Genomic DNA, 26,515 nt, shown 5'->3' on the forward strand with positions numbered 1-26,515 from the left:
ACTAAGTTCTTTTCTATCAGGTAAAAGCTAATTCTCGGATTATCGAAATCCACGATTACAAATATTAATTTCGACAAACGTTCTCGAGATCGAGCCTCCGTTCATCGATTAAAATATAAACTGTGTTTATCTGAAATTGCTCGTACATGCTGCGACGTAGAATTTTTTTTCAACGATGCTCGACAATTTCACTTTCAATTGTAAAAAATGTTACGCATCGAGCGGAAACACCTGACTCGAAACGATAACGTTTCATCAGAAAAATCGGAATGTTTCTATTTTTCTATGTTTCGTAGAACTGGCGTTTCTCGTTCGTCGTTTAATTCGTGTTTTGAATGATGTTGAGTTTGACGTTGACTGATCGAAGAACGAGTGGATGAATTTGTAATAGAAAAGTATACTGAAATGATTAAAGGTATAAATATAAGGTATAAATTAAAGGTATAAATAAATATAAAGGTATAAATATAATATAATACTGATTCAGATCCTTAATCTTTTAGTATTACTAGAAAATGGAAGGATAGGGAGCACGTTCATAAATTTATGGCAAAAGAATATTACCAAAAAAGGTAAGCTTCTGGCTTTGGCTAGAGGCTACAGGGAACATAAAGAGAAATCTGTTTATTAGTTTCTTTGTTCCTAGACCTTGCAACCCAGAACATAATATACATTCAAGGGTAGGATAATATGCGCCGCTCCTTATTTGCAATATATCTGCGTAATAGCAGTCTCCAGGCCATGGATATACATAAATAAAGATGTAGAATTTTTCATGAAGTTACTTCAACAGATGAAATATACGATAAATCGCAAGTTAATCACTTCTAAAACAGCGTCTTTTTGTGATTTTTTTTTTAGAAGGAAAAGAAAGAAACGAAGTTATTGAATTTTGAGGTATGTTTTTATATATATTTAACGAATACAAAAAATTTCTTTTTGAAGTAAAAGAAAAATTATAACAGCGTAAAATTATTTCTAAGCCTATTTCATGGGCTGCATTTTTCAATCGGCGTGATCCTCGACTGAAACGAAGAACCAAAAAAGGATTAAATTATTATATATTTTTCTTCTCGATGGACTAAAAAAAAAGAAGGCGGAAAATAAAAAAATGTGTTTTGTAAGAAGAAAGAATAAACTTCAAGGTGCTATAACAATTATTTAAATCAACTTTTTGACAAACTTTTTTAGTTCATCGAGAAGAAAAATATATAATAATTTAATCCTTTCTAGTTTTTCCGTTTCAGTCAAGAATTACGAGGTGAATCTTTCACGCCGACTGAAAACGATTAGAAATCTGATATAATTTTTTTGTTAACATTAAAAAAAATTTGTTGTATTCGTTAAATATATATAAAGCCACACCTCAAAATTCAATAACTTCGTTTCTTTCTTTCCCTTCTAAAAAAAATCACAAAAAGACGCTGTTTTAGAACATTCTAATTCAGGACACCCCGTTAAATAATCATATCGTCGAAGTACGTAAGAATTTAAAGCGAGGATCAGCTTCGTGACAGAGCTCGTCTCTGCGTACGAGCGATAAGTCAGGAAAACGTTGATATTTAACTAAAAGTTATTACCGTATACGCGTAAACGTGTTCCTGTCGCATCTACTTCACGGGCTGCAACGCTAGGCGTTCTGACGCGTCATAATCTTTTAGTCGGCTAAATGTAATATCAATCGTTAGCAGAGAAACGTGAAAGCATTTCGGAGTATTTCTATGTACGAGGATTTATCGAGAAAGATATTAAAAATACATTTATCAAACAGCTTACAGCTTAAACAACTGCACACGCCTCTCTGCCTGCGTCTTTACGTAGAAAATATTTTTTCTATCCAAGAGATGTACGCAGATTTTTCCAACTGACCGTATTTTCACTGTATTAAAAGGCTCTATACTACGAAACACGTAATACTTTCTACGAAACCATTTAATAACAAAAGCGACGTAGAAACGTTCGTTCTGTTGCACAGGCGAACGATTAAAATGCGTTTCTTTCATTTCACAGTTTTTACGGGATTCAGAGAGACCGCTGCGGATGTTAAACCGCGTTCGACAAAAATGGCGGAAGACGATTTATCTAAAGTTGTCAGGAAACGAGAACAGTTTATATAATTGGAGTTCGTATAATGGAAGCTTACCAATTTTTCTCGCTACGTATCGCTCTTTGCTCGAATAATACCAGCAAACGTTCCGTTAATTGGGCGTTAATTAAAGTTTTGTTTCAATAAACGCATTTCTACTCTACTTGTATTTTTCTCGATAAATCCCGTGTACGCAGCGAACGCTGAAATGCTTCTACGTTTCCATGCTAACGGTCCATGTTACCATTTAGCCGACTAATTGTCAGTGATTAATAAATTGTGATAATTGCTCGATAAAAAGCGAGTGATAAGTGAATTTATGATACGATTAATCAGCTCTTCCAGATCTCTTTGAAAGCGTGTGCCTAGAATGTGTCGCAAAAGGTAAACGGTGACGAGTATACTCGTCAAACACGGAGTACGTGTGGCTGTTATAACGTAGAATGAAATTGCAACGAAACGACTGTTTTATCTTGTAATTTTATTAATGTCGGGCTAACATTTGGCAATGGCGTAACTCGTATGATGTAACTGAGCGAGAAAACGTTGTTTATAAAGCTTAAAGCGTCGTGTATGGTAATACCCCATACAAAATGTTTTATGGAAACATCGATGGATCTCGAAGAGGAGTTTCGCGTTTTACACCTTTCGCTGAAAAGGCGGATGCTGAAATAACGTTATAATCCACATTATATGCAGGTGAGAGGTCAGTGATAAAAGATAAAATGTAAAGACACGATGGATCTGCTATATTCTACGTTCCATCGAACCACGAAATATCTTGGAGCCTTTAAAGCGTACGGAACAGAAAATTTCGTTATCGAAGCAGATGAGAATGTAACAATGTAATGGTGCAAAATTACAATACATATATGCGATATAAAAAGATAAATCTGTTCGTTTCTCACTTGTCTTTTCAACAAAATCCATTATCTTTTATTATCGTAAGTCAGCAGCTAGAATATACGATTAATTCTAAAAATAGTACAAGTGATTTAAGCATTTAAGAGGCACATTTTCGAACAAACTGCTCGTAAAATTGTACGACGCGTAAATCTCACTTTAGAAGGTCGTATATTTTACGAAACGTTTTATTGCGTGTCGGAAAAATACTTTTTAACGCGCTCGAACGCCGAACGTCGAAACGCGTCTAAAAACGAGATACAGCGGCGATCGAAGGGAAGTTTAAAATTCACAAAACTGTGTACGATAACTGTACCTTACGTACTAATTGCAACTTTCATCACCAACAACGTTGAAGACAGTCATCCGTATCAAGCTTGTTCGCAATCCAATTCTTCTTATCAATTACAACTTTTCTTTTTTTCTAAAACTGTCGCGTTTCTTTTATCCTTTTTTTTTTTTTTAAACTTCCTCTCGTCCTCCATCGTATACGACTTGCTGCAATTTCACAGCCACCGGCACGTACGTGCCACAGAATAGACGACCATCGTCGACGATTTTGAACAAATTTTAGAAAGAAGAAAACTTAATAAAATTCGTGATGTATCAATTTGAAGCTGCCTCACCTTATCCGCCAACTTAGATGAAGCAGTAAATACACCGACGTACGGATACTGTTTGCAACCACTGTGCGTCTACATTTCTTTTCCGCCCCTGTCTTTCCCATTCGCCCACACATTTTTTCCCCCGTCACGTATCTCGCACACGCGCGTGCGCTATACGCACATACGGAGAATTACAGCACGCGAACCACACAAATCAGTCTCAATTACGAATTAATAAAGAAAGTCGATGTTTCCCGCGGAGATGGTCCGCGAACTATATCTTCCGGGTATTCGGACGTGATTTCCATTTCGAGATACGATTTGGAATGCCAAAATGAAATTAGCGTGGAGATTTACGTCCGCCAGCCGTGCGATCGACCGATTGCCTCGAAATTAGAGTTGATTGTGGAACAGATTGGAGTTTGTTACTGGCGACGGTTAGCAAACTGTGAGACTAAGATCGTAAAAAGGATTTCGTGCGGCGTATCCTCTGATTAATAGTCTTTTGAACTGTTCATTAAGACGAAACACTGCTGGGTAATGGGCGGAGAGAATTTTCTTGAAATCTGTTTTGCCCCGCAGGGGGTAGACGATCCACGGATATTTTTGACTTGGACGAATTCTACCGACATCTATGGAGGCGTCTCCTAGCGAGCGATTCGTCGTAAGGTTGTTGGGGGCAGACCAATTGGATTCAAAAACCCGAGTACGACGAATTGAAAAATTTCAAAAGCGGAACAAAACCAATTTTCATATCAATGACTGAATCTTTCTGACGATTGGAAAATTGGACGGTTTCCCGAGAATTTCGTGAAACCACGTGTATATATGTCCGCGAATCTTTTCGTCGAGTCTGAAGAATAAATGCACGAATAGAAAATTAGATAACAAACATTAGATCGAGGAAAGCCGTGGAAAACATTAAATATCTTTGCATAGACAATTTTTATCGGATTGTCGGGACGTTTTTATCGAAGTTTCAGTCCTTTTCTATTGCGATTATCTGTGATAAATGATTTACATAAAAATGAATTGAACAAAGGTGAATGTAGAATACGAAATTACCTTTTCCCCAACTTTCAAGCTTTCCCTGCAGTAATATAAAGATTCACGTTCCCTTCGTACATAATATCGAATGTAAAACTTCTAAATAAGAAAGCCAAGCCATCTCTTTGAAATCAGAAATGGTCGATCACTTGAATCTGAATCTTAACAAATAAACATAGATGGTGGCTTCAAAGGTTATTCGATATAAAGAATCTTCGAGTTCGTCATCGAATCTACATGCAATCGCGAAAGGTTAATCGCTGTTCCACGGAGTCTTTCTCGCCCGAAACATTTTACCCGTATTTTATTATGCATCGCTTCTAATTTAACCGACTTATCGAAACAAACGAAATTTACCTATTGCGTAAACTCTCTCGAATAGGACGATGAAAAATAATTTCCAAGCCGCAGGTAGGTAACTCATTGTCGGCGCATTGAAATTCAAATTCTACGAGACACCCGTACACTGCACAGATCGTGGACAGATGGAACATTGGAGGAGACAGAAACGCGAAATTATCGGTAGCGGAGAAAGGAGAAACGAGGTTAAAATGGAAATATAGAAAAAATGTATGAAAGAAGAATGAGTCTAAATATCACATGGCAGAATTGAACTCTTCAGGTAGGTTTCTCCTTTCGATAGACCAGAGGTTACGTGCACTGCATTTAAATGAAAATTGAATTTCCTGTATACGTACTACAAAGTATAGAGTAATTTGCCCATGCGAGATACTTTAAAAAGAAAATTCACTTTCATTCGCTTTCTATTTAGTTCATTAGTTTCGGGAATAAATAATACAGACAGGTAATTCTATTTTACTTTTCGATCATTCTTTCGATCTTTACGTATTAAGCTCTTTCTTTATGTTGCCTGAATTTTCAATACTTGGGAAAATTATTTCCACAATCACGCAATCCAGAATTTCGATTAGTTTTTATTTATTTATTTATTTGAGACGTTAAATATTTCCAACTCTAATTTACTGTCGTTCGAGAGGAAGGCGCGAAAAAGTCGGGTTTAAATCGAATAGACGAGAAGAAGAAGGAATTTTATAACGTTTAAAGCCACGTTTTATTTAATTCTATGGAATAGGTTCGCGGAATATTTTCAATTATTCGATAAACTTAGTTTCTCGTTCGAGCATAAACATGCACTTGCACGTTTCGTCCACGCATTTCCTGCGATACCACGCTCAACGATTAACTAATTATATCATTGTAGAGTATATAGGCTTATTAATTAATATAATAAATTATTATATACTTCAGGTGAACGTACAAGCGCGCGCGTGTGTGATGACTTTATTCGAAAAAAAGAATTTGTTCTTGTCGTTGCGTTGTTCGTTCATTCATTATTCATCTGATTAGTAACATCTGGTTCTTAATACTCGGTCCTAATAGTAATAGCAGTAAGCTGGCTTAATTTTCCTCTAATTTTTAAAATAGTTTTAATATTCAACGCTGTTTAACATTTCATCCTTGGAACACTCTCAGTACGTATGTATAAATAGTGTGTACGTGTGTATTTTTTATCGTAGTTTAGGGTATCTTCCACCTCAATTTCCAAATAGTTTCCTTTAAATTCATTTTTATGAAACAATACTGACACGCAAGAAGGGTACATCAAACAGTCTTCGACTGTTACTTCCTCGTCGATTATTCCACATCACTTGGAAATATTATTTGAAATTTTTATATTTACATTGTGGATATACGAATATTTATATTTTTACGGTCACACTAAAGTGTTAAAACCCGGACAGATATTTGTTGTACTTCTTAAATATCCTAAAGAAGATTATACTTTGAATGTCCTATATATCGTTGCATATTCTGTGAATTCTATGCATCCTTAAATTCTATTACTCGCTTCTTTTATCTTCCGAATCTTTAAATATTTCCCACACAAACGTACAAAACTCTATGATCCGCTTATATCTCGTATACGCGTTACAATCTGATTGTTTCGCACAGAACATGAAACCGGTATACCTGGTCGTTAAAACGTCACCAAATTAATAATGAAACGAACGAATGATGATATTCGTCACATCGTTATTGCTACTTCAACCAACAACCAATCTCGTTCTTTCTGCTCGAGTAAAAAGTCTCGTTAAAAATACCAGTTTTCATTTTATATAAAAAGGAAAAAAATTCCGACCTTACGATATTAATTCTATGCTAATTGAACGTAGTTATCTTCGAAGAAATTGGCTTGCGCGCTTCTTATGCATAAATGCAGCATTTCCGCGTAAGCTGATTCGTTGTTTGCTAGGTCGCGATTTAGCGAGCCATCGAGAGTCAAAAAGCTTTCTTTCTTTGACCCTTGTTCCAATTGGACCGAAACTACGCTCGTTACATCGACGGAAAAAGTACGAAAGATTTCGCAAATCGGAGGAGACGACGCTGGGAACAACGGAAAAGTTCCTCGAAACGTTTATCCGTGGTCGTATCTCGTGCGAGTAATTCCAATCGATGCCCGGGATAAGCGTGACCCGTATTCCATACCGTCGGGTGTTCATCGATGTCACTGAAATTTTCTCTCGCTTTCAACTTCTCTACGCTAGTTAATAAAGCGCGGCAATCGTTGCAGGGTATCTCTCGCACGCGTTTACGCCGAATCGCCTACAACATGAACCGATATCGCGCCTTTTTTCCTTTACTATTGCGCAGCTTCAACTACGACCTTTCCCCGACACGTATTTCAATGCTAGCGGCTGCGACAAAAGCCGCATGAAGCACGGCGAATTAAAAGCGCGTCAGAGTAACGCGGAAAACATTGTTCGTAGTTTTCGTTAAAAAATGATTTGGAAAAGAATTTTACCGTTGCAAAAACGGTGTATGTAAATGGTGGAGATAGGAACAAATGGATAATAGATTTTTTCTTTTGTAGCGCGGGCGATAATATTTAACTTTATCAGGTAAATAGAATACCCGCTCGTTCGACGAATTTTGTTTTACGATCGAGCCCCTATGACTTCAAAAACCTGCACGAGGCTGCAACAATTTTGTTTGATTCCTTTCGTTTCGCTGCCTCCTATAAGTGAAAATAAAGTTTGCTTTAACTCGAATCATCTACACGTCCGGATACGTTATTTTAGCTCTGTAACTCGAGTTTAGAACACGATCTAACCCAGCCCAGACTTCTACATGGCCAAGTTTACCTGTGCGAGTACAACTTCCATATTGCCGCTACTCTAACAAGTTGCTCTCTGCAACTCTAACTTTTCCAGCTATACGTTACGAGCCGTCAGGAACCAATCTTTCTTTCTATTGTTGGCATTGTCTGGAATAACCATAAAGATATAGAGATACAGAGTACGAGAGTCGTACGTTACCGTGTAAATGGATGCGATATGAGAATGGGAAGAGAATGCCGTGTTAGACGGATAAAGGCGCCTTTTGTCCTTGTTCAACGCTAATCTTACCAAGCCCGGTGAAACGACATAGAAAATTTTATTTAAAATTGTGCATTTGCCCTTATTCATTTCGTTCGTCTAACTTTATGCACATTCTTATATTTTTCGATTTCTCAATTTTTGTCAATACGAGAATTTACATAAAGTTGAATGAACAAAAAAAGAAGAAGAAAAAATAACGACTAATGTACAATTTTAAATGAAACTTTAAACGAAACCTTGAAACTCGTCATTTGACTTTGTCAGATTTGGTAAGAGTTAGTGTTAATCAGGTACGATGGTTAATCTGTACACACTTACGTATGTAACTGCGATAACAAAACTTTCCAACGGTTTCGTCGATACAAGTATAACATCGAAGCGTAAGTGCCAATAGGCCTAACCAGTCATCAATATCCCTACAATCCCTCCACCAAATATTTGGAAAAAGGCGTGACGAAAATGACGTTCGAAAACGAAAATTCGTTTCCTTTTGTCGTCTCTCAATATCCCCACTACGCACGCGGTTGGTACGCGTCCGCTACCGTTGCCACGTGTCAACGGTCAAGGACGAAAATGACGTTCGAAAAATAAAATTCCTTTCTTTTTGTCGCCTCTCAATATCCCCACTGCGCACGCGGTTGGTAAGCGTCCGCCACCATCGCTACGTGTCAACGGTCAAGGACGAAAATGACGTTCGAAAAATAAAATTCCTTTCTTTTTGTCGCCTCTCAATATCCCCACTGCGCACGCGGTTGGTAGGCGTCCGCCACCATTGCCACGTGTAAACGGTCACGGACGAAAATGACGTTGGAAAAATTAAATTCCTTTCTTTTTGTCGTCTCTCAATATCCCCACTACGCACACGGTTGGTGGACGTCCGTGACCGTTGTCGTGTAACAATGGTCGTGGACGAAAATGAAGTTTGAAAACTAAAATTCCTTTCTTTTTGTCGTCTCTCAATATCCCCACTGCGCACGCGGTTGGTAGGCGTCCGCTACCGTTGCCACGTGTCAACGGTCAAGGACGAAAGGACGTTCGAAAAATAAAATTCCTTTCTTTTTGTCGTCTCTCAATATCTCTACTGCGCACGCGGTTGGTAGGCGTCCGCCACCATTGCCACGTGTAAACGGTCACGGACGAAAATGACGTTGGAAAAATTAAATTCCTTTCTTTTTGTCGTCTCTCAATATCCCCACTACGCACACGGTTGGTGGGCGTCCGTGACCGTTGTCGTGTAACAATGGTCGTGGACGAAAATGAAGTTTGAAAACTAAAATTCCTTTCTTTTTGTCGCCTCTCAATATCCCCACTACGCACACGGTTGGTAGGCGTCCGCGACTGTTGTTACGTGACAACGGTCACGGACGCCCACCAACCGCGTGCGTAGTGGGGATATTAAAGGGCGACAAAAAGAAACGAATCGGATCAAGAAAACATTTGTTGAATCGAGAGTTGTACGTAAAGAATCGAAAACGAGAATTGTTAATAAATATACTATTAAACATCTACACATCCTGCACCAAATAACCTCACGTATTTACCGTACGAATGTGCGTGCGTTATTAGACGAACGTATTATATATATATTTCGCATTTTCAGTCTTCGTCGTCGTCGATCCTTATCGTTTGAAAAGTCGTACGGTTCCAGAGCATTTGGTCGCAGTCGCAGACCTTTCGGTTAGCGAGCTCGTTAGCGACTGTCTTATGAAACTCTGGGCAAAGAATCACGAGAACTGCGTGCGAATGGCGAAGTATGAACCTACAGTTTTAGGTCTGAATTTAGATCTCGAACGATCGGAACCACACTGAGACAGACGTCTGTCTTTCTTTGTATATTTACGCAAATAACGCGAGACGAAAAATGTAAGACGCAAGTTGTATCCCAACTTCTTCGAAGATCGACGTCAGACGCATATCGATGGAAGCTAAAGGTTTTTCGTCATTGCGCCAGTCATTTCCACCGTGTTTTTACCAACACCTGTCAAATTGGCGGGCAAAGGAAAACGCGTATCTTCTTTCCAAACGACCAATCTAATTTAAAATAATTCGGTGATGGTTGTACGAAGCAAGAGATTTGTCTGGAATAAAATGTTTTAGCTATCGAAGATACAATGGCCAAAATGTTCTTAAAAAAGATGTAATTTATTTATACGATATGAAGCTGTTAGTTGTTGCGACCTTTCTGAGAAGCGTGTTAAAATGCGTCGCGAAAAGTAAGCGACGACGAGTATACTCGTGAAACGTGGAGTATGCGTGGCTGTTATAACACAGAATTAATATTCCACGGATGCTCTGACAAGCATATAGCCTGAATTGCCACGTATTTTTCGAACGATTGAAAAGATCCTTTGGTTCTAATTTGCATTTCTACTCGAAATACGTTTATCGAATTATATAGGCACGATTTTTTTGTTCCGCAAACTTTTCCCATATTTCACGCAACTTGAATATCCATTCTTCCAAAACCTCTCAGGCTTTCCGGCGGGAAACTTTTCAATATGATTTTTTACATCGTCCAAAGAGTTAAAAATCCGAACGAACTTTCCCAGCAGCGTTTAACACGTGTAATATTTTATTAAAAATCAACGAGCATGTTTAAAAACATTTACAGTAACGTTTTTTCAGCGTGATATGCTTAAAAACATAAATGAAAACATACTTGAAATTTCCTCAATGGAAAGGTACTAAGCAAAGCTTTTATTTTATTAAATTCCTTAAAAATCGGAACGAACTTTCCGACCAACCGATATTATACCTAATACATCGATAACGATTTCGTATTATCCATCGTATCCATCGTATCCATTCGTATTACACATCGAAGATGTAAAGGAGATTGCAACGATTTGTCTGAAAGTTTGTGACCTTCACGGGTGAACGAAATCCGATATCTCCGAAAAAAAGAACGAATTAGAATGCGTACAAATGACAAAGAGGAAAATTAATTGTTTATCCTTTCGCGTAGTCGATGTTCTACTATTCTGTCAATTTGACATATTTGAAACGAGAGACAGTTTTTGTCACGAGACGTTTTGTTACGAGACGTTTTTGTCACATTCGGATACGTATTATAATTTATCTCACAAATTTCCTGCCTTTCTATCCACTGTATACGTCAGAGACGAAGATTTCTAGTAGAAACACAATTCCATTGATTTTAACATCCAGATGAAATACGTACGATACACGTATTGCGTAATATTTGTATCATTATGTTAATACAAATCTATACAATATATTCTTACAGGATTTATCATAATCGACAACGTAACGATCTGCAATGTTCATGAAACTTCGAATCAAAACATCGATAAAAACGGGATCGACGAAGCAGAAAATACGAGTCGGATGCAATCCGACAGTTTAAAATCTGTTGTTCTTGATATCCGATCCTACTTTAAAATCGAAGCGTTCGTAAACCGATTAAAATCATAACTGCTTAATTACGATAATCAGGTGAACTCATTGGCCAAGGATCAAGGGTCTAGAATTAATATCGAGCTTAGTTGTTGGGTCACAAATAGGTCGTATACACCCGCTTGATGGCTATTCGACGTGCTTTGACCATAAAGGTTCGCAATACTAGAGTATCTTCAACGAAACGCAGTGTAACGTTGCAGCAGACAATGAGAGGCACCGACGTGAAAACGTACATACTTCATGGCTGCTGTCCCTTTCATTCTCGCTTTCTTCTTAACTGACTAAGAACGAGGAAAGGAAAAAAGACTTGTTCTCGACTTTTCATTTCATCCCTTACGTTACACGAAGGCATTGTCAGCGTCTCTTTGAGATTTTGCTCGGCGCGTTTCGTTCGCATCGCCTATCGTCGATGCGCGATATTATTCGATATCAACGAAACAACGCCATTAAGACACGTATGGTCTCGCCCTTGTAACGCCACTGTGGCTGAGAAACTATATTACGCGTGATATAAAACGTATTATAGCAACGTGATATAAAGCGATAAAAATTATGTGGTTTGTATAGTTTGTATCTTCTACTTCTTTTAAGACAGGGAAATTTATAGCGGCGAGGATTTGTAGAGCGACAAGTAGGTACATACGTTGATTTTTAAAGGCTTGTACAAGATTTTTAAGCGGAAATTCAATTTCGTTGGATTCTGTTTAATTGGATTTGAATTTTTAAAAGGTAATGAATTTTCCCGATCGAACTGTTAGTTTAAGCGCGGCCTTTAATTGTATAACGAACATTATTTTACGTTACTCTGCAACGTTTCCTCTATGTAATATATTCAATGTTTGTATACGCGATCTTCGCCTTAAGAATTACTCAAATATTTGGTTTTAATACGAAGGATTGTTTTAAAGATCATTTTCACCTCTATAAATATTTATTGTGTAAACCGTGTGTATAATTTGCGTAAAGCTTAAAAGATTTCCAATTTAACATTCGCACGTGAATTAAGACTGTTACTTGGAAAAATCATCGAACTCAAGAACCACACTCTTCCTCGCGTTCAAACTTATCCGCCTGTGCAGTTCGTAAATTCACTTCTTAGGTTTCTAATGAATTTTCAAAATAAACCTTCAACCTATCTATGTATGTATCTATACGATTAAACAAACCGTGGATTTTTATGCATTTCTAAATAATTTGTAGATATTATTCTAAATATCCATGGAACTATCGATTAAAGAATTATTATTCACGAGAATATAAGAAACAAAGATTATTAAAGTTATTTTATCTGGTATTACATGCGTGTAATTCGCGACTCAATAACTTTATTTAATTATTTTGCTAAATTGATTCCTCGTCTCCTATATTTGCAGAAAGATATTTCTGTTGCGTCAAATACGTTTCCATTTTATATTATCTTCCACAGAGGTACTACATACGTATTATCTTTCTGTCTATCTTAACTTCAATTTTATTAACTCGTCGCTTGTTGACTTTGTCAAATATCCTTTGTTTACTTTGAAGTTGCGAAGCACGGAAAGCTTCCTAGGTACGTGTCCCACTCAGTCTAATAAAAAACGTTCAGGCGCACGAAAAAGAAAAACGCAAAGTTCAAACGCACGCTAATAGATGGCTATATTTAAAAAATTACTCATATTAAATATATTAAGGGCTAAGTGACTTCAATTTTATTAGCTCGTTTCCTGCTGTCTTTAATGTTGCGAAACACGAAAAACCTTCCTATCGCTCTCATCTAATAATAAGCATTTGGGTGCACGAGAAAGAAGAAGATTCAAGCCAGGATCAACGGAAAGTTCTACTTAAAAAATCAAATATGAAGAATCGAAAAACTTTTATTCATCTCCGATAATATCGACCCCGAGATGTATCTTGTTAAGATTATCCTCCTTCGAAGATTAAACGCTTCATGGCTACATAAAATGGTAACGAGTAGCGCCCTCTCCTAAAGTATTTAAAAAACAGGAGTAGGTCAGTGTGAAATTAAATGGCTGGAATTTTCAGCGATTTCCATAGACAGTGTCTTTGAAATACCTAATTCTCGCTGTTTCACGTTTAAGCGAAATAGCGCTCAGCTTTCCAGCAAAAAGCAAATAGCTATATTCTGTAGTATTTGAAGCATCAACTGGCGAACAAATACGAGAGGAAAAGTTTCGTGAAATTTACATCTTGTCTTTCGTTATTTCATTTAACGAAGAGGGATTGGCGTCCGCTACGATCGATACGTTGGCAGATTTGCCTGCGGTTTCTAGCGATTGTCGCGACGATTCTAATTGAGTTTTGCGAAAGAAATGAAATTAAACGTTGGCCGTTAATCGATGGCTAGAAAATAAAATGGATTGCCATGATTCGTCGTATCCCCCGCCTTTTGTTTCTTTCTCATCTTTCGCGTTTCACGGTCTTCACCAATTACTATATAGAGCCGTACGATATTACGGAAATTACGAATTAAAAAGGAGAATAGGAGTAAAATTAACAAATCGAATGTAAGCAAATGAAAGAATCATTCTGTATTATGTTTCCCTCGCTAGTGGCGGGATATTCAAACTTTTAATACTGATAGCGTCTCTTCAATCAAGAAATCACACATCCAAAAACTTTTACATCGTAATAACGATATTATTATACCATCGAATAAGTAAAAAATTAACACTCACCAAGAAAACGGTATAAGCAACGAAGATTTACAGTTCGTAAAATAGACGATGCAATTCTTATCGCGTTCACAGTTGAAGCGGTACTGTGAGGCTCGTTGCGACCCGGCGTCCCTTTATACGATCGACCCCCGAGCTCAATAGCCAATCAGCGTTACGCATTCTCCAACGTTCAAAATCCTTCCGTTGGATCCACGGACGGCCGATGTCAGTTATGTGAGGGGGTGGAAAGCACTTTTGGCGGTATCACGTGTTGCTTCGCTGTAAACATGGACGATCTGGATTTGATTCAATTATCCAAAGCGAGAGAAACGGTGTTTAAGTGGTGACGCGAAAATTACCGATTTCGTTGCGCATATTGACAAAGTTATGGCGAGGGATCTGTATGGTATGTACTATATAGCTTTTCTCGCGGGCTATGTTTCTTTATATTGTATATCGAAGTACGCACCTAACGTTTCAAGAGAAGCTTTGCATGCCTTGTATAACTTGAACTGTAGTTTAGATTTACAACTTTACTTTAGTCTTTATGTTTTCTTACTTTTCAAGAGGTAATCTGCGATACTTTTAAATAGATACTACATATATATGTACGCTAACTTGTAATGTGTAATATTTCTGTTTGGTTAGGTCTATATTTTCTAATGTGACAAATATGTGTATGGTGGCCATCTTGTACAAGTAAACTGATATTATTAGCGTAATTTTACAAATTACAAGTCATAAATTATTCCTTTTTCCAAACAAGGAAATATACGAGAAAAAATAGATCAGATTCTTACGATTATTTTTGTAAAGTTTTGTAATATACGAATTAGCATTTTTTTTCTTTTTTTTTTTTGCATTTGAAAAAATCATGTATTCAAGTATTCGTGAGAAAGGGGAGACAGAAAAGAAATGCAAAGATGGAAAGTTTCGAATATGTAAAACGTAGTGAAATCCGTAAATGATTTCATAACTGCTCTTGAACATTTCTTACAAACAAACGAGTCATCTCATAGTTTCCTACAGGAGAAGTACATATTCATCAGAAAAAATTCCATTGATGTTGTCTATGAATGCTTATGCATCCAGCGAAGTCTGTGATTATTTTCTTTATCTGGAAACATACGTTATAGTTTTGAAGTTATAGTTTTACATTATTTGTTCACAATCGTTATAAAAAGACCGGAAATGTATTCAGGTCACGCACATGCTTTACTGCTTTATACGTACCATCGATGTTAAAAAACAACTCGTACCGAAAGGATTAATATAATTTTTATTTAAATTTTTTATTTCGTATTCATAGACGAAAACTGTGTTGTGTTGTTTGTCCGCAAATATGTAAAACGATTCCATTATATTATAAAGTTCTGAAAATCGATAGTTTTCGTTATACATTTCGTTAGTTAAAATAGTTAAATGACTTTCCAGAAACAAATCATGCTTCATGGACATTTTGAGCTTAGTTAGCGTAAAAGTTAAACCTTGTTCTGTAATTAGTTAAGTTACATGAAATTAAATGGATTTCAAGTAGCTGGTATGTAAATGATACTTAAACTAACATGTAATGCTTAAATCGTAAAATAAATATACATGTAAAATCAGTTAAATTTAGGGAATCAATATCGATAAACGCGAAACTATAAATAACATCTTTAAGTCAAAGATTATTTGAAAGAATTTCAATTTCACTTCAAACTTGAAAGGATATTTCAGATCAAGTAAATAACAAATTTATACCGGTATAGTGATCTCATGTTTCTTGAATTCAAACAATTTGTGTAATCGGTACGAGAATGTATGCAATATGGGATATTAAAGAGAATCGCATTAGGCATTATTGCACCATGTACGTCATAAATCGTCGATGAAAGCTCTGAAGCGGGCAAAAAAGTTTATAGCTTCGATAAATAAACTGTTCTTTGTAAATGATAGGTTAAAAAGTAGGTAATCAGCATTAATATCAATAGGATATTCCATCGAATAATTTTAAGGATCTTTGTATTATAACATATCCTTTAGATAAAAGATAATTGTTAGTTTTATAACGAAGAATCCACAAGTGTTTCTACAGTAACAAAGTAATTAACGTTTCCTTAAGGGACTAATTCTTGTTACAGATTTCTTTCACCTTCATCTTTGAAACTATTCATAAATTATATTTATATCTTTCAAAAAATCACATCCTAATCCTTAATAATGCTCACAGTTTTGTAGTATTTAATATCTTTTGATTTATTCGAGATTTCTTCAAATCTAATACAGAATTCAAAATGTTTCACGTATTTATTATAGTCTATAGATTATGCTTACAGACTTGGTTCATGTATGTACGTATGTGTATTATACATTATTGTATTTAAGAATTTATATGATCGTCCCGTGAAATACCTCTAGTCTGTAGGAAACAGTCTGTTGCTACTATGGTTTAGATGAAAGAATATTATGACATGTCGTTTAACTGTATGATACCATCTATTAATGTACCAACGATGACTTTAATGACAGTCTAATAGATATTGCGCTACAACTTTGATCGACGTGACTTATTTCTATGATGCACTTCGACAAGCTGATTTCAGTCAAATCAAGTCAAACGAAGTTTCTTATGTTTAATATTCATATAAACTTACTATGCATGTACGTAGTTTGTTTCAATAGCATCTACGTAGTTTAAGAAACTAGTTGATGACGTTGATGTGTTTCAATAACACAATCATAGTGGTTTTTAGAATAATCATGATTCGAACGCAGACTATTAGGGGATGATATGTTTTAAGAACAAAAATTATAGTTTTCCCTTCTAAAACATGAGATCGAGATTGAAATAATTTTGAAAGAAGAGCGAAATAATTTTAATTCTTTAACCATTTAATTCTACCTTAATAACAAAATACAAGAACGTGTTAAGTATACATTATTACTAATTTAATTATTTATATCACTAATAAACAATATTCTTAATTCGAAATTCTTATATTATTTAACTATACTATTAATGAAATGATTTTATACAACTTGCAATTCAATGGAATAAAAACATGAATGAAATATTTAAACATACCTACGTACATAGATTTCCAATAATTTTACGTAACTTTATCAATTAACACGTTACAATATATTTTGCATATATATACGGTATATATCTGTTACATTTATCAAAAATGATTCTTGTTCAATTACATTCGCCACTTATATCGCGGAAGCGTAAAATTATTTCAAACAATATGAAAATAATTTATCGTGAAAAATATTTTACGTATTGTTTCTCGTTTTTATCGTAAATTAAGCACGTTCCCATTTCTTGCCATAAGAAATAATGGATAATCGATAACAACAGCGTAACGAAAGTAAAAATTATTGTTCATTCACGTTTTGAACGTAATTTTATCAGCTGTACTTTTTCAGCTACTTTGATTTTACTTAATTTCAAAGAACATATTTAAATAATAGCTGGCTTAACGTATGAAATATAACGTCGAAACATTACCGCGACTGTCTTGAACAGATTTCCGCCTGTAGATGACTTTAAACGTTTCCGTATCTCGTAATTTGCGAGAAACGAATCTCATACATTTCTACGAGACCTTGCTCTGTCCATCTTGCAGTTTCTTCCTTGATTGACTTTCAAATTTCCCCCTGGATTCTAGGCTGTTTCTGTCATATAGAGTGAAGAGTTCGCTGGCCCTCGAAGCAAAGAGACAAGCACATAGAAAGTCTGCCTTTGGGGTTGGAAGTAAGCATAATTTACGATACGATGATCTAATCCCTTCATCGCGCTTGGAATATACATGGTTGCCTGTAAAAGGACGCAGTTTTATATTCAGCAAGTTGCAAAGAAAAGATCTATGTCATTTTGTGATCTTATAGTACTCACTCGAGAGAAAAGGAAATTTTAATCAACGTTATATAATATTTGAAATCCAATTGCTGGGTCAAGAAGAAGAGAAAAATATCCTTCGCCATTGATAAGAAATATTTCATTTGACTTTCTGTTTTAATATACTGCGGGCACGAGAAAATATTTGCGCGTGTCCATATTTTCCAATGAACCGTTTTCCTATCAGCTTTTATATTTCAAATCAAATCCTTATAATCGTATGAAAGTACCATTAAATAATACCAAGTTTAATACATGTATCATGTATTTATATTCATATTATTTAAATACCTTTCGTAGTCACTGTATAACTGCCATCTGTGGATAATACATCTATTTATTCCTTCTGTAGCCGATATTGCACGACATGCATTGTTTATTGATTTGTACGTGTGTCCACTATAGGTAGATTTCTCTCTATGTGTATTCATAAAAAAAAATTCGTTGAATTCAAATCAGATGATGGAGGAGATTATTTTATTGGACACGTTTATTCTATCTATTCTATCGAGGGTTCGATTTAAACGTTCGATTTAAATGTTAAATAAAAAGTACGGTATATCAAATAAATAGGATTAATTTTTGGATCTACGCTTATCAGATATTTTATACTTTTCTCATTAAACATGTACTACAAATTTACGAAGTTTTAGATTACTTCCTTGTAACATTCTCTCTCTCTCTCTCTATATATATATATATATATATATATATTTATATATATATATAAATATACAAATATGTACATATATGTAAGATCGTAATCCGGGGATAATTCAGGGATCTATTCTGTAGTCTGAAAATCGAGTTTTTATTATGGAGTAAATAATAAAATACAAAAATAAACAACAATTAATATGCGTCTATAACAATAAATAACAATAATTATATAAACGGGAAATAAGTAGTCTTTAGTACAATGTTTACCTGAAAATCGAGAATCGATTTTCAACGTCCTGAGCTACCGATCTTTCTTCTTCAGTCTTTAAAATTTTAAATAACTATTCTGTAACCTTGTCTGTCTCTAATGTAACTCTCTGTCCGTCCGTTCGCGAAAAATTTGCTTCTTAAAATGGTCGTCCATAAAACAAAAGAAGGTCTGTCCGTGAAACACAGCCTGTCGTGCTACCCGTAAAACAAAAAGAATCCCTATCCTACATGAACTCTAGGGAGTTTACACCGCCCCTCGAATGGGGAGTGGAACAGATTCCCTTCAGATCCCCGATTACCGTTATCCACTTCATATATGGAGTTTGAAATCCTTCTTAGAATTATGAAAGGTCCTTTCCTAATTTCTTCCAGCTTATTTCTATTCATTTTTTTTCCGTTATGGGTGAAGACCATATCACCGATTTTAAATTCGTGTTCTCTTCTTTTTTTATTTGTTGATTTGTTTGTTGATTTCGAAATTTCTTGTTGAGTTTTTGAATGCTTCTTCTCTGTCTCTTTTTAGGTTTATCTTATTCTCCATTATTTCCTTAGGGACGATTTCAATCATTTTTCCATTCAGTAAATGATTTGGGGCAAACCCCGTTACACTGTGTCTGGTGTTATTGTTTTCTTCTACGCTTTCTTCTGTGATTTTTGTCCAGTTTTTCTTATTTTTGTCTGAATTACATCTGATCCTGTTTACTAATGTTTGATTTACCCTTTTGTTCAGTCCATTGGAGGATGGGCAGTCTGTCGAAGTGAAAATTAATTTAATGTTCCTTTTCCTCGTATACTCTTGAATTTCTTTGGATGTCATTACTGGGTATCGGCTGCAAGGATAATTTTTATGGAATCAGTTTCTCCTGTCGAGTCTATAAGTTTTATGATATCTTCTGTGTGTTGTGTTTTCGATGTGGATATAAAAACAGCCCTTGAAAAATGATCGATGAGTATGTGCATGTATTTCTTTGGTGAGTTGTTATTGGGTGAAATCGACCTGGGAAATTCAGTGCTTCATAAATCACACAAGGTTGCTTCTTGGGCGGTGGCTCTGGCTTTCTGTCCAATCTTGCGTTACTCCCTTGTGTTTTTCTTCCCTTCGTCTGATATTGCCCCAAGAATCCAATTAAGCCATTTGTTGATTGTACTGTTTCTTTATTGATTTTATCTTGAATGTGTATGGGTAATCCAATAACAATTAGATTTATCCCTGTCTCTTCAGAAGTCTTCCTCCTTACTTCCAATATTAATCATTCCTTTTTTATGGCATATTCAGTGAATGAACCTGAAATGTATTTAAAGTTATAAGCATATCGTACTGCAGACCAACCTTTATTGCCAGAAGCTTTTTGAACTCCACCTTCCAATTTTCCCAGTTGTATTCTTCATCCTTCGGCAGATTTGTCTGGTACCATTCTGATGCTGTTTTTCCCAGATATTTCTTCAAATTCTTGATCCTTTTTTCATCATTTTGGATTTCGTATTTTTCGTATTCGGTTTCATACTCATAGTAGAGTATGGAAGGGATGCGTATGTGAAATATGAATATTTCATACACCAATCTGTGGCTTTTTGCGTTCCATCAAATTGTTTTATGACAAAGTCTGTGCCTTCTCTCTCATGCATGTTTTTTTTCTGGAAGATTTCTAATAATGTTTCTGTTTGAAGATTGGGCTTTTCGATTTCGGTCTTTATTTTCCTTGTGGGGATGATCTCCGATTCTTCTAAGTAAATATCTCGAAACACGAAGTTTAAACTTGTACCGATGTATGACGCTGCCGTTGCGTCATCCATCGTGAGTGCAATGTTTCTGTAATGGCTTACCTTGGTTAAGTTGTTTGCGGCTTTCTTCACTATCGATAAACTGAATAACCGCGGATGATGATCTCTTGCTTGATATTCTGGAGGAAAGACATCACATACTTCATCTTCTGCTTTTCTTATGGATTCTTATGCATTCTATTTTCTCCCCCCCCCCCCCCCTTGCGTTCTCGTTCATGGCGATACGTAGCTTCACTTCTAACGGCATGGCGTAGTGAAAATCGATTTGTAAGATCGTAATTTGGTGATAATTCAGGGATCGATTCTGTAGTCTGAAAATCGAGTTTTTATTATGAAGTAAATAATAAAATACAAAAATAAACAACAATTAATATGCGTTTATAACAATAAATAACAATAATTATATAAACGGGAAATAACAAGTCTTTAGTACAATGTTTACCTGAAAATTGAGAATCGATTTTCAACGTCCTGAGCTACCGATCTTCCTTCTTCAGTCTTTAAAATCTTAAATAACTATTCCGTAACCTTGTTTGTCTCTAATGTAACTCTCTGTCCGTCCGTTCGGGAAAAACGTGCTTCTTAAAATGGTCGTCCGTAAAACAAGGGAAGATCGGTCTGTCCGTGAAACACAGCCTGTCGTGCTACCCGCGAAACAAAAAGAATCCCTATCCTACATGAAATCTAGGGAGCTTGCATATATATATGTATCCTTTTAAAATTCTAAAAAATTATACAGATTCATAAAAATATAGTTAAAGATTTTGTAATATAGCGGTTTTTAAATACATATATATAGTTTTTAAATAAATGTTAAATTTCTTCCGACTATTCGTATCACATTACGATTATGCTCTTTTAGTTCTATAGCTTACGAAGTTAGTGTAGAAGTCGAGGCTTACCTCACAGGCTTACACAAAAGTATTGGTTGAAGTTTTCCTATCAAAAAAAAAAAAAGTAAAAAAAAAAAAAGGAAAAAGTTGTAATCGCTTTAATCCGCAGGTTGTAGTTAACACGTTTGCGTTTCGATTTAAAAGTTAATTCAATTAATCCATAATATCGAAATGTTGCTAACTGTTATTTTATATTTTTTTTATATTATTTGATATTTAATCGTTTGATGAATACCATAGATATCTGATATTTAATCATTTAGATGAATTTCATAGATATGTAATATTTCATCGTTAGATGCGTTCCATCAAAGTTTAATATTCATCTGCCCACGTTCTCTAAGGGAAGATTTCATATAAACTAATATTCATAACGTTTTAAGACATTTATAAAATAATTACATAACACTTTATGTTAATTTGTAAGTTGTAATCGCTTTAATCCGCAGGTTGTAGTTAACACGTTTGTGTTTCGATTTAAAAGTTAATTCAATTAATCCATAATATCGAAATGTTGCTGTTATTTTATATTTATTTTATATTATTTGATATTCAATCGTTTGATGAATACCATAGATATCTGATATTTAATCATTTAGATGAATTTCATAGATATGTAATATTTCATCGTTAGATGCGTTCCATCAAAGTTTAATATTCATCTGCCCACGTTCTCTAAGGGAAGATTTCATATAAAATAATTTTCATAACGTTTTAAGACATTTATAAAATGATTACGTAACACTTTATGTTAATTTGGAAATTTAAATAAATTAGAGAATTATCAACACCATTCGTTGTTATAACGATGCTTAATAACTCGGAATACAAACAGCTTTCAAGTAATCGGATAAAATTTATTATGCTGCTAAAGTAAAAGTATGATTTATACAAGGTAAAATCTTCTTTGTAAGTAGTGTGATGTTCGTAATGTCAGGCACACGAAGTATACGCGCATATTATATCACGTAATTTCAGCTTTATTCCATCTGTTAATCGCTTGGTTTGAAGAAGCCGTAAGTAACAAGCGAAGCCATGGCGTAAAATAGTTTTATTAAACTTGTAAACAGATATAAGAAATATAGTCGTAGTATCCAACTGCAAGTTCAAATGCGAAAAATAACGTTCGGGAAAATTTGTGACATGGTGAGAAATTTTATACTCATATCCTAAATTGATAACATATATATTATTTGTAGAAAATTATATTTATTTATATATATGTAAACATAATATCTATTAATGAAAAAGTTAATTAAGAAATATTCTATTATTATTACTATTCGTATCTATTATTTTTCATTAATTAGTATGCGATTAATTGGTGTTATAATTCAGAATGTTCGATATTCATTTACATTTATATTACTTTCACGTTATAGTTAAATATTTAACGTTGGTTAAATATTTTATTATTTGAAAGACTTGTGTCTATACTTCATATGCGACAAAAATTGAGAATTATTCACGTTTTTTAATTTAACGATCCTACTTTTATTTCAATTAAATCTCGATTCTTAAACTTTCATTTATTCGCGTCAAAATTAAATCCTAAGCTTCAATCCTACGCTTCCCTATGTAAAAACCTTTTAATCCTTATTTTTCGAATAGTTTGCGAGAATTGATCTTTGCGCAAGAATTAACGCCACTCAAGTACTAATTGATTCCATCTCCAGAGCGCTTAAGTGACATTCGATTGTCGCTTGAGTAGTTCTTATCCTCGCTGTAAAATACGACAAAATTTCGATTCCTCGATCATTAATTACATTATGAGACTACTTTCTCACGCTTTTCCATTCCACGCCGTGATTCCGCTCGCCTAACTACTCTTTCGTTATAGCGCCGATCAGACTTTCAACAAGGTCACGATTAATCTCGATAATGAAATTTCCATCACTATATTTTCATCGCAATAAAAAAGATTATTCTACGTTAAGCTATATCTTCTTTTTTTAATTGACAGAATGCATCAATACGTTGATCGCCACGTGAAATTTATAGATTTTGGCCAATAGATCGAATAGAAACACAGAGTGTGATTCTACGTGAAAAATAAGAAAGATAGGAAAAACACCTGGTATGATTTATTACAATTAATTTTTTTTCATCCGAGGATCGAAATTGAGGATTTAACCGGTGTACTTAAATTTTTACAAATTTTATTCCACATTTTCCACTCGGTTTTTCACGTAGAATCAGTAATTGCTCGCTTCTGCCGCAATATTTTTCAGCCCATTTACATTATTAAAAGAAACGTTTTACTTTTCCAAGGTATTGTATTACATTCGCGCACTCTTCTCCGACAACGTTACCTAATTCCTTCACATCGTCGGAAATTCCTTGGTCCGTGAGATTTAGCCTATTTTAGCGATCCTGGAAAATTCAACGAATAACAGTCGATTCGATCGATACGAGGAATTTTAAAGTTCGTTCCTCGGTATTCCTGTAATTTCATTATTCGCGTTTCATTCGTTGGAAACTTGCGTTAATTTGTTCGCCAACTGGAAGTTACATAAGTCCGTCGATTTTTATTTCCACGAACTGTTAGAATAGGATAAAATTTTGTTGCCATAAATTGTATTTAACGCGGAGTTATCAACCACGAGCTATTGTATAAAGCTTATTACTTATTGTATAGAACTTTTACTATATCGTAGATCAATAACGTACTAAGATTATGAAAAATAATTTCACGTGGCTGAGATACGACGGAGATTCGGAAGATTTTGGAGATTTATGCTCGTAATATTAAGACTTATGTACGCGACTCGAATATTTATGTATTCTCCTTCAATATCCTTAATCCCTTCGATATGACGTATAAAATTTACAAATTGCCATTTTAACACAATTCAAATATAGTTCGCGTGGACTACACGCGAACGATGTGATTTCGAATTTATTAACTAAGCGTTATACGTTCCTCAATGTGGACATTACTTATGTACATGGAATGTACGATTATAGTTAGAAACGTGGCTGAAAATACAGATTTGTTAATGGTATAAGTTACAGTTGCACAATGATGAGTCATAGCAGAAGAGATTACCATAACTTCGAATATAACTTTTATCGTTACAATTATATGTTAACGTTGTATTTGCATCTGACAGTTTGTTGAATTGCGTGATATCACGAAGATGGCGAACTAAGTTTAACTTGGTTTAAGAATATAAGTTTAACGATAAGTGAAATCTACCAGTTTCTTCTCTTTTTTCTTCTTTTTTTCTTTTTATTTTACTTATTTCCTTATTTCGTGAGTTTCGTATAATTCTTATCTATCCAGGAATAATTTAAATGTAGAAAACAATTCAACGAAATGAGAAATATACGTTTGTTTCATGTGCGATTAAAAAATTGCATCCGACGAATTTAATATATCAATTAAGTATTATATTTGTTTGGAATGTTATTTCTGCAAAATTATTTAGAATTGTTCTTTGGATATTTAATAATACGTATCTTGTAAGTTAACGAAGATACTCGCGATTTGTTGTTTTTTTTTTTTATTTATTAATGTTACTTTTACATACTGCTGTGTCCGCTAAAATAAATTCAGATATTATGGAGGTTTCAAATACGTAACGACAAGAAGATATTGTGCCTGGAAAATAGTAGTAAATGTTGAATATGTCGATGTTAAAACGTCTTTAATATATTCGGTATAAATATATCGAATTTAATTTATTTTCAAATTACATTATTATTTAATGCTCGCGATTAACAACCATTTCCAATTACATATTTAATGATGCATCTATTATCAGAACTTATTAAAACATCGCATTTCATCGAAGATCACGTTATTCTGTGATTGTTTCGTACTCGCTACGTTTTATGTACGTACACGTAATGAGAATTAAAATTTATCGAAGGAGGAGCTGCGGTCTGCGAATAATTTTTTAACAAAAGCGAAAAAGGAATCGTGTTAAATCTAACTAAGTATCTCTGTCTGTTGTTACAAATATTACGTTAAAATTGTGTACGAGACGAATAAATCGTAGAGAAATAGGGAATCGAAGAGGCAATTATGGCATAGAAATTAACAGGAAAAAATAATCTTATCTGTTAATTTTTATAGGATAGTTTGCTTTTTAATTTTTATCTATAGGCATAAGAGTAACCATTAGAAATACTTATAGAAATTTAATGGAATTTTCTGTTAAAATTACATCTACCTTGATCGAAGGAAATTTTAATTAATTTCATTCTTAAAACTCAACGAATCAAAGTAAATGCTTAACATTCGTCATACATTAATTGAATTCGCTAAAATTGATGTACCAAATACATTTCACCATGATGAAAATGTTTTAACGTTTGCATCGATATAATAGCGTTTGTACTGGTGTATTTATCGATGATATGTTTACTTGAAATACGTGAAAACAAAGTATAGCTACAACAGGCTGTTTAAAAACAGAATGTAAATTATTGAACGTACTTTCGTACTGTGACGATAAATCGTGGGGATTGTTAATGAATTATTATGCACTCGGTAATAAAATACGCTTGCAAAATACAACATCTTTTTGCATGGAAGCTTTGATATTAATATTAAATATGCAAGCAGGATATACAGCGTGATGAAGGCTATTCATTTAGTTTGCTTATTACTTTATAGAATGTTATAAACGTTAACTTCATATAGTTTAAGAAAATTATCACGAAATACACGTCACGTTGCACATGGAACATTTGCGGTGACATTTCAAAGGCTGATTAACAGAATGTTATTATTGTGCCGTAGAGAAATACGATTAGTGCGCGGAATTTACTCGAAACTATAGTAGAAAAATGGTAATACGGCGTTTGTTTAATTAGAATTTCATTTTACGTTTTAATCATTCTTAAGCAACTTTCCTCTTCTATATTTGTAAAAGAGGAAACGAACACCTCGCTTTTTTT

The 26,515-nt window shown here is 34.6% G+C and overlaps 1 protein-coding gene and 2 long non-coding RNA genes across 4 annotated transcripts in view; 1 reads left to right on the forward strand and 2 right to left on the reverse strand.

Annotated features, from left to right (window-relative positions):
- The window catches only part of LOC126916883 (uncharacterized), a 193,689-nt gene that overhangs the window by 21,002 nt on the left and 146,172 nt on the right, over positions 1–26,515 (reverse strand). The gene's annotated exons all lie outside the window — the stretch shown is intronic.
- On the forward strand, positions 14,474–17,838 carry LOC126916902 (uncharacterized). Its single transcript, XR_007710814.1, has 2 exons — positions 14,474–14,522; positions 17,773–17,838. It is a non-coding gene; the product is annotated as an uncharacterized LOC126916902 (long non-coding RNA).
- Positions 17,226–19,604, reverse strand: LOC126916893 (uncharacterized). 2 transcript variants are annotated; one of them, XR_007710806.1, is made up of 4 exons: positions 18,930–19,604; positions 18,749–18,798; positions 18,000–18,320; positions 17,226–17,921 (listed from the first exon to the last, which is right to left on the reverse strand). It is a non-coding gene; the product is annotated as an uncharacterized LOC126916893 (long non-coding RNA). The 2 variants fall into 2 exon arrangements; XR_007710805.1 differs by lacking the exon at positions 18,749–18,798 and having other exon boundaries at positions 18,930–19,601.

Source organism: Bombus affinis, chromosome 5, assembly GCF_024516045.1.
Source record: "Bombus affinis isolate iyBomAffi1 chromosome 5, iyBomAffi1.2, whole genome shotgun sequence".
Taxonomy (NCBI): domain Eukaryota; kingdom Metazoa; phylum Arthropoda; class Insecta; order Hymenoptera; family Apidae; genus Bombus; species Bombus affinis.